Source organism: Pseudophryne corroboree, chromosome 4 (genome assembly GCF_028390025.1).
Source record: "Pseudophryne corroboree isolate aPseCor3 chromosome 4, aPseCor3.hap2, whole genome shotgun sequence".
Lineage (NCBI taxonomy): Eukaryota > Metazoa > Chordata > Amphibia > Anura > Myobatrachidae > Pseudophryne > Pseudophryne corroboree.
Genome location: NC_086447.1, coordinates 120,217,327 through 120,226,126, shown reverse-complemented (window position 1 = coordinate 120,226,126; position 8,800 = coordinate 120,217,327).

Here is an 8,800-nt window from a genome sequence, read left to right as displayed (position 1 = left end):
TGTCTACCCCTTCTGTGTCACTCCAGTCTGTTAGCCCCTCACCTTTTAGATTGTAAGCTTGCAAGAGCAGGGACTTCTTTCCTCATGTGCCTTTCCTTTTCTTACTTACACTATCTTATACTCCATGCTCCCTTTGATGGCACCTAACCCTGTGTTTTCTATACCTGTCCTATTTTGTCCTGTACTGTAAGTGCTGTTTTCTTGTTTGCTAATTTTATTATGTACTGTGTAATGGGCGCAGCGGATCCCTTGTGGCACCATATAAATAAAGGATAATAATAATAGTAATGATTACTGTATATATTTATGAAGGACCACATTCCATGCACTCTAAACTTGTATGTCAAACCAAAGTGGTGTCTGTCTACAGTCTCTGTGGAGACTTGCCACACCCCTACACATCGGCCCTACCACTGCATTCCCCAGTGTGTCCTGCAAGGCCTACACCCACACAGTCTATATGCATACAATATAGGTCTTTTATATAGGTCTTATGTATAGGTCTTATGTGTCATAATGTTTGCTAATATTGTTAAGCATTTAAATGCTAAAAGGCACACTCACGCAAACAGAGGTATTAGTGTGGACTACTCATGTGTGCGTATTTTCTGGCGCAGTTGCGCCAGCAAGTTAAGCTGACGGTGGCGGAGGTCCGACCACCGCCACTCAAGTTGGACAATAGTCCGGCGAGTGCGCACCCTCATCCACAGTACTCTGCGAACATCCTTGTAGGCTACACGCTTCCTAGAATTGGGAATATAGTGCCCCATGGCCTAAGTAGTGTTTCATAATGGCTGCATAGGTGTGTGCATGGGGGGTGCCTGGTGCGCACAGGCACCCCCTAATGTCTGGTCCCCCCCATCTCACATGCCTGATGCAGCGATTGCCGAGCAGGCTGATTACTGTTCCCTCTGCGCTGCACCATGTCAGGGCTGCATTACTGACCGGACACCTGGGTTAATCAAGGGTGCCACTGACACCGGCTTTCAAAATCCCACCTCCATGTACAAAAACAGCGTGATGTGATGTGATTACGTCATGCTGTTTTCACGCCCACCCACCACATGCCCACCTCTCTCCTTCCATGCTATGCCAATGCCAGCCACTGATGAGGATCAGCATGCAGCCAGCGTTCCTCTTAGGAAGACAAAATCAATACTAGCAGGTGGTCAGCAGCAGTATTGACACGTCACTCATTTTTCCAGCAGCAGCAGGTCTAGTCTGCGACTGTCAGTGTCAGTGAGTGACTGACTTGTAAGTAAGCTGCTGCAGCTTGCAGAGGAAAGAGAGGGGGAGCCAGACCAGGCTGAGGAGGAGCAGTGTAATTGCAGTGAGTGCCACCAGGGGTGTTTGTTTGGTGCACACCACAACATCTGACAATGTATCTGCTTTATTAGGATTGGTACAAGGGTTGATATTTTACATTGCGTTGATCGTCAATAGATGGTGCTAGACACGCCCAAAAGGCGATGCTAGACATACCCCTCCGACGGTGCACCCCCTAATAAAATGTGCTGTGCACGCCTATGAATGGCTGTAAGGAGCCGCAGCTCCCTCATGGAGAAGGCTGCAGATCGCATGTTGCCAATGGCGTTTTTCTCACATGGGCTAATATTTATACTGAGTGATAACTGTTGATTGGCCAAAACCTGTGATAGTGTCATCTTCATTAATAAACTTATTAATATTACTGTATATTGACAAGATGGGGTGTGTATCTCTTGCGAACGCATATGCAACTATTTCAAGTGTCACTGCTAAAAACCTCACTGTTTTATCAATAATTGTACACTTACCACAGTTTTCGCACCATTCAGCTAAACAATTCAGGATTTTGATGTTAGTTTAGCCATGTGTATATGTGTCTAAATTTGTTATTTTTTAAAATAGGATAAATTTTAACTAAACACAAATATATGTTCACCACACAACAATATTGTTCATTCGACATTTGCAAACATTACAAAATCACAGTAAGTTAATTACCTAATCAAAACAAATAGTAATATAATATTGTTAGGTTTAAACTTTTTAACGCATTTTTTGAAAACTCAAATCTGGAGCGTCATATATTGTACCTTACACACATATCACTTAAAATTGTATCCTAAACACTGGTGTAACGTCTTCATTACATAAGCCTACCTGAAATATTCTCTCACTATTCTTGCCCTAAGGGCATGTCCACGCTGTGCCTCCGTGCCCCGGATCCTTGTCCGCCCAACCCCTGGCTCCTCATCCTCTCGGGACAATACCTCATTCTCAGGTAGCTCCACATGCCTCCTTACAGCAATATTGTGCAGGATTGCACACACAGGACCACAATTTTATTTACCATTTCCGGCAAATACATGAGGTTGCCACCAGTGCTGTGGAGCACACGGAAGCGTCCTTTCAGGACGCCAATTGTGCGCTCCACCAGCTGCCTAGTGGCTGTAAGCGTGGAATTAAATGCCATTTGTGGCCCTGGTGTGGGTGTGCTGTAAGGAGTCATGAGCCAGGGGGTGCAAGGGTATCCACGATCTCCTGTTAAAAAATAAAATAAACATAAGTAACAAATATGTCCAGAATAACAAGTTTTGTTTACACAAAAACAACATGATGTCAATACAACTCACAAAATAGCTACATGTCTTGGCCTTCCATAAGTTTTTATTTTTGCCAGATCTCTGATTGCCTAATGACGTGGGCATCATGCGCACTGCCGGTGTACTTGGCGTTCAGGGACAGGATCTGGAGGGATGGGCCACAAACAACCATCGCATTCAGAGAGTGGAACATTTTCAGGTCCCGATATATTTCTTCATTATGTTTAGGCGCAACAAGTGGGAAATGTGTCCCTTCCACAACCCCAATAACGTATGGGAAGTGACTACCCCTTCCTGGAATTACTGCTTCAACACAGCTAGGGCCCCCACATCCAATGGCATTGATATGAACTGCTTAATTCTTGCAACAAAAGCACCAATTACGCTTCTCAGGATTTTTGAAAAGGCTGACTGTAACATTCCTACCAGCACCCCAACCACGTTCTGGCAGGAACCTGTTGTGCAGAAATGTAACACAGCAAGGAATTGTGTCAATGCTGGTATTGCTGTAGGATACCAAATTTATGTATCTAGATCACTCTCTATTATTGAGAGAGTTTCTAGGATGACATGAGGGGGCAGCCTGTAGCGCCGCACGACCTCATTATCTGGCATACCGAAAATGCTGACACGGGTATGGAAAATACTAGGCCTTGCACGCCTCCATTGCCTTCGAGGATGAGGGGCAGGTTGGGGTTGGACGGCTTTGGAGGCTAGATATGTGGCCACCAGCCTCTTGAAAATGTACAAAAATTGTATCAAAACAACATCCAATGTGGTTCAAACATTACAACATTTATATGTATGTACAATGAAAGAAACACTTATTTCTGTCTCATAATCCATATCTAAACATAGGACACTAGGAGGAAAGACATTTTAAGAATTAGGCATAAAATTTTCCACACTTTGTATCCAAATACAACACCAAAAAAATACACTTAGCATGCAAAAACTTACCTTAAACATACAATTAACACACAAATATACTTACATGGGTAAATAAAAACACAAAAAATGAGCCAACACCCCACCACCCAAAACAGACCAAAGAACATGCATATACCTACCAGCAGATAGAGAGGAAGGCCCCAAAAAAGGCAAAAGGCCTGCAGAACTGAAAAGAAGCCTACTTTGACACAAAAACAACAGAAAAAACTGCTCCCTGGAGAAGGAAAAGTGACACAAGAGTAAGAAGCATACTCAGAGAATACTACACCCCACCACCCAAAACACACCAAAGAACATGCATATACTTATCAGCATATAGATATACTGTTGGTCCAATTAGAATAAAGGAAAACAGATTCCAGTTACAATGAAGGCCCGCACGACCACAAACGTCATACAATATATATCAATAAAAGGAAAAAAAAACTAACAACATATAAGTCAAAAATAAGGTTTAAAATATCATGAAAAATATAAATGCTGTGCATTTGCTAAACAACAAATAACTGCAACGCAATACGATGGAAGTATGCATTTGCTTGAAACACAAAACCTTGAATGGTGAACAATTCTCAAATGACAACTCGAAATTCATAAACTTCAGCATACACCCACAAACACAGGCTGCATGGAAGATGCTTAAATAGTGTGAGTAATCACAGCACTTGTGTATGCATCACCTGTGTGAGTTCACGCAACACTACATACACAGGTATAAAACCACATCACAGATTCATGCGCACGTGCAATCAGCATCAGGGAGCAGGATCCAGTGACTGATCCAGTGGCTGCTGAGATGGACATGCTCTATCAGTAGATGCATGCCATCTTGGCAAGAAGAAGGCAACTGGCTGAACAAGCTCAGCAGCAACAAAGACCTACCAGTGCAGAGGAGTAAGTAGCAGGACCCAGTATTGACCAACCCCCATCTACTGGCCCACAAAGCGAAGAAGAGAGTGGTGTGAGGGCCCTGCCTGAGGAAGATTCTGGCCCAAATACCCACACCCAGCCAACCCATCCACAAAGTGAAGAGGAAGGTGGCGACACTTCTCAGGCTGATGGTTCACAGGCAACAGTCCGAAAGAGAAAACGTCAACCCCCATTTTCAAAGAGGGAGTTGTCAATCTTGGTTCCACAGGCCATTGCTAAAATCCCTTTTGGGACGAAAAACATGGGTGCTGGGGCAAAAGACCGGATCTGGCAAGAAATTACAGACCGTATGAATGGAGTTGGCCCAATTGTCTGCACACCACAGGAGGTACGAAGACGGTAAGTGCATACTGCGACACAAGGACAAACACTATAGTATGTATTAATTAAGATTTAAACAGCAGTTTTCAAGTGAGGTTGCCTTTAGCAACCAATATCATGTCATGTGTTCAAAAAGTAGGCAGCACATCTACTTACGTTTTCTTCTCCATTCCCCCAAACCACTAAATATATGTAGTTGGGCTGACTTCAAGTCCAGCCTGAAGCTGAAAAAGTCATGCGAACTGGAACGCTTCAAGGGCAACAGGGGGAGGTCCAGCCCCTGAGACTGTGGAGTATACAGAACTGGAGGAGCTAGCAATGGTCTGTGTGTGCTATGAGGAGGTGGCAGGTGTTTCCGAAATGGACGCCGACACACCTGCCATGGAATGTCTAATGCTTGGTAGGTAATGTTAGGGTCTCCTGCTTTGTGCTGCCACGTCGTCATGGCAACCGGGAGACAAGTGCTAGCGGAGTAACCTGAGCGTAGCTGATACTCCGGTTCGGGTCTTTTGCTGTGCAGTGGTTACAGGCTCTGTGCACGGCAGGGGATCCGGTGCTGGTTTTTGTGCTCACAGTCTGTGAGGTCTGAGTGGGGCGTGGACAGCACCTGCTATATAAACCCTCTTCTCAGGTTAGGCAGATGCTGCTGTTATGATTCCAGCACTCCTGGCCAGAGGAGATCTTATGACAATGACCGGAGCACTGGAATGGAATGCTGGGAACGGGAGCAGGAAAGAATAATAGCCCCTGGCGCCCTAACTCTGTTGTCTCACCCGTGCTATCGGAAATCCCTTGCGAGACTATGGTTTCTTGAGCCCTTGGCAGCCGCGTTTGAAGGGCGGATTATGTCTGCCCAACTCCAATGCTCCCCGGTCTTAATGAGAGACAAAGGGAAATCCGAGGCAGGATGATAACAAGAGGACCTCTAGCTAACAACAGGCCAGGGGCTACGAGCTAACTAAAAAACCTAAAGTATGTGCGGAAAAACCGCCAGGGAAAAGGACAACCAAAATCCACTTGTCCAATACTCCTACCCGGCACCGCCGGATACCAGAGTGGACCTGTGGAAGCGGAACCCTCCGCAAAAATGCTCCAAACACAAATAATAAAGGGTAAAGCGGCCGAGCCGCTACACACGGCAGAGCCGCGACTCACGAACACCACTGGATGTTAAACGGTGATCGGTCAGGACTCCAGGGACGAGATGATAACTCCCGAGTACAGGACTTCAGAGGACTGGAACGACCAGATACAGCAAGACTGGAAACAGACTCTCAGCAAACAAAGACAGCATGCAGGAAGCTATTACCGGCGTCTGTGAGAAGCCCTGAGAGTGTATTTAAACAGGAGTCCTCCAATCAGCTGCTGACAGAGCTGATTAGAATGAATGCCGTGCAGCTGCCTTGCTGCACGGCCAGAGATCAGGTGCACCTATTAATTAAACAGGACCCAGCAACGGGGAACGCGGTCCGCCAGTGGCGTCCCCGTTGCTAGGGTCCGTGCGGCTCAGCGCGCCCGGCGTCTAGCGTTGCCAGGGAGCCGGCGGCTGTATGCGCATGGCGTCCCTAGTTGCTAGGCGCCGGGCCGCGCAGACGAGCGGACCCCGGCGCCTAACAGTACCCCCCCTTGAGGAGGGGTCAAGGAACCCCTAAAGCCAGGTTTCCGAGGAAATTCCCGAAAAAATGCCCTCTTGAGCCTCGGCGCATGAAGATCCTTATCCAAGACCCAAGACCTTTCCTCCGGACCATAGCCTCTCCAGTGCACCAGAAAATAAATCCGGCCCCGGGACAATTTGGAATCGAGAACCTTCTCCACCAAGAACTCCTGTTGTCCCTGTACATTCACCGGAGATCTACCCTGAGAGATTCTCCTTGGAAATCTACTGGAAGAAACGTATAGTTTCAACAGGGAGCAATGAAACGTATTTCCAATCCTAAGAGATCTTGGTAAACGTAACCGGAAGGCAACTGGGTTGACTCTTTTAATAATAAGAAATGGCCCAATAAATTTGGGTCCCAATCTAGCCGAGGACTGTCGAAGCCTGATGTTACGAGTCGACAACCATACCCTATCTCCCACCTTAAAAGTGCAAGGACGTCAGAGCCTGTCAGAAAATTTCTTCTCTCGAAAGGCCACTTTTCTGAGAGCAAGGTGCACTTTTTTCCAAATGGCTCTGAGATGGGAGGTTAAGGTTAGCGGGGAGACTGAGGAATGATGAAAAAAAGAATTAGCTCTGGGGTGAAAACCAAAAACTGAAAAGAATGGAGACACTTTAGTGGAGGAATGACAGGAATTATTGTAAGCAAACTCCGCCAACGGAAGAAACTCGGACCAATCATTCTGGAGTTTGGCTGAATACAAACGCAAATACTGTTTCAATGATTGGTTAACTCGCTCGGTTTGCTCGTTGGATTGTGGGTGGTAACCGGATGTTAACGACAATTTCATCTTTAATGAAGCACAAAAACACTTCCAGAATTGTGCGATGAATTGTGGACCCCGATCATAAACAATATCAGTAGGCAACCCATGAAGTCTGAAAACATGGCGGAGAAACAAAACTGCCAACCCTTGGGCAGATGGCAGTCGGGGAAGAGCAATGAAATGAGCCATCTTGCTAAAATGGTCCACTACCACCCATATGACTCGGAATCCGGCTGAAAGGGGAAGGTCTACCACAAAATCCATGGAAATATGAGACCATGGCCTGAGAGGGACATTTAAGGGCATAAGTTGCCCGATAGGCAAGGAACGGGGAACCTTATGCTGTGCACAAATCTGACATGAAAAAACAAACTCCTTAACGTCTTTAGAAAGACCAGGCCACCATACTGAGCGGGAGACTAACTCCAAAGTCTTAGAGATTCCCGGATGCCCGGAAACTTTGTTATCATGGAATTCAGTCAAAACAGTAGCTCTCAAAAACTCAGGAACGTAAAGACGACCAGCAGGAGTATTTCCAGGAGCTTGGTGTTGAAGTTGTTTTAACTGGGTAAATAAATCTTGTGTGAGGCCTGCCCAAATGACCGAAGATGGAAGTATGGGAGTAACAGGACTGTTATTGTGAACCGGAAGAAAACTGCGTGACAGGGCATCAGCCTTGGTATTCCTGGAACCAGGCCTGAAAGTGATTATAAATTTGAAACGAGTAAAAAATAAAGCCCAACGTGCCTGCCGGGCATTAAGCCGCTTAGCTGATTCGATGTATTGCAGGTTTTTATGGTCAGTCAATACTGAAATGGTATGTTTTGCTCCCTCCAGCCAATGCCTCCACTCCTCGAAAGCCCACTTTATCGCCAGTAACTCCCGATTACCAACGTCATAGTTGGATTCAGCGGAGGAGAATTTCCTGGACATAAAGGCACAAGGATGTAACTCCAGAGACTCCGGATCCTTTTGAGAAAGGATAGCCCCCACTCCAACCTCCGAGGCATCAACCTCCACAACAAAGGGCAATTCCGGATTGGGATGTCTGAGGACTGGAGCCGAGACAAAGGCTTGTTTCAAGGCCCGAAAGGACAACTCTGCTTCATGCGCCCAGTTGGTAGGATCCGCTCCTTTCTTTGTCAGAGCTACAATGGGAGCAACCAGGTCAGAAAAAGAATGAATGAACCTCCTATAATAATTTGCAAACCCTAAAAAGCGCTGAATTGCTTTTAAATTGGTGGGTTGCGCCCAACTGAGGATGGCCTGGAGCTTCTTTGGTTCCATGGAAAATCCTTGAGGGGAAATAATGTACCCTAAAAAAGATACCTCCGTGACATGAAACTCACACTTCTCCAGCTTGGCATATAAATGATTCTCACGTAACTTCTGAAGAACCAGACGCACCTGGATAACATGTTGTTCCATTGATTCAGAATAAATCAGGATGTCGTCTAAGTAAACGACCACGAATTTCCCTAGGAAGTCACGGAGCACATCATTAATGAGGTCTTGAAAAACTGCTGGAGCATTGGACAAGCCGAACGGCATCACCAGGTACTCTTAGTGACCTGACTGAGTACTGA